We start from the raw sequence: 1,585 nt of genomic DNA, 5'->3' as shown, positions 1-1,585 counted from the left end.
GAAAGATGAAGTCAATGTTTAAGTGAAGGTTTAGAAGAGAGACGTTCATACTGGTTAACTAGAATTCAACTTGGCTAGTCTCCTCCAGTTAACAACAACAAAATACCACAAACTAGGTTACTGAAACAACAGACATACACTTTTTGTAGGTCAGGAAGCTGGAGGTCTAAGATCAAATTGACTGTAATTCACTTCTTGGTAAGGACTAATTCTTGGCTAACAGCCATCTCCCTGCTGTGACTAGAGATATCAGTGAGAAAATTCTCTTCTCTCACACCTTATATGGTTATATTGGTCCCACTATTTGTGCATGGTTCTCCCTTGACTTCATCTAATTATCTCTCAAAGTGGTGGTATTCTAATTTCATTTCACTGTGGGTGATCATTTCAACGTGAATTTGGGCAATGTACAATCAGTGCATGACACTAAACATATGTTGGCTGAAAACCATCAAATATTAATATAAAGACTCAAGTTAATATTAAACATTAAAGACAGAAGACATCCAGGGTTCCCTAAGGAATTATAACTTGTCAAATCTCTTAAAAATTTCAATCATCATAGAGTGAACAAGACATTCCAAGACAAAGCCAGATTTAAACAATACTTATTCACAAACCCAGCCCTACAGAAAGGACTAAGAAGGAAAATTCCAACCTAAGGAAGTCAGATATACCCTCAAAAACACAGGCAATAGATAACACCACAGCAGTAAACCCCAAAGAAGAGAAATTCACACACCACCACCAAAAATTAAAAGTAATAATAGGAACAAACAATCACTGGTCATTAATAGCTCTTAATATCAATGGACTTAATTCACCTATAAAAAGACACAGACTAGCAGAATGTATATGAAAACAGGACCCATATTTCTGCTGCATACAAGAAACACACTTCAAATTCAAAGATAGACACCTCTTAGAATAAAAGGCTGGGAAAAGACTTTCCAATCAAATGGTCTTAAGAAGCAAGCTGGTGTAGCCATCCTAATATCCAGCAAAATAGACTTCAAACTAAAATCAATCAAAAGAGATGATGAAGGACATTACCTACTCATCACAGGAAAGATCCACCAAGATGAAGTCTCAATTCTGAACATTTATGCCACAAACACAAGGGCATCCACATATGTAAAAGAAACATTACTAAAGCTTAAATCACATATAAAACCCCACACATTAATAGTGGGAGACTTCAACACCCCACTTTCACCTCTGGAGAGATCGGCCAAATTGAAAGTTACCAAAGAAATAATGGTATTAACTGATGTTATAGCTCAAATGGACTTAATCGATATCTACAGAAAATTACACCTGAACAAAAAAGAATATACCTTCTTCTCAACACACCATGGAACCTTCTCTAAAATCGACCACACACTTGGACACAAAGCAAATCTCAACAGATACAAAACAGTTGGAATAACCTCCTGTTTCTACTGGACTGCCATGGTTTAAAGTTAGATTTCAACAACAACAAAAACTGCAGAAATCCTACAATCTCATGGAAACTGAATAATGCCCAACTGAATCACCAATGGGTTAAGGAAGAAATAAAGAAAGAAATTAAAGACTTCCTAGA

Source organism: Onychomys torridus, chromosome 4, assembly GCF_903995425.1.
Source record: "Onychomys torridus chromosome 4, mOncTor1.1, whole genome shotgun sequence".
Classification (NCBI taxonomy): domain Eukaryota; kingdom Metazoa; phylum Chordata; class Mammalia; order Rodentia; family Cricetidae; genus Onychomys; species Onychomys torridus.
Note: the sequence above shows the minus strand (reverse complement) of the source record.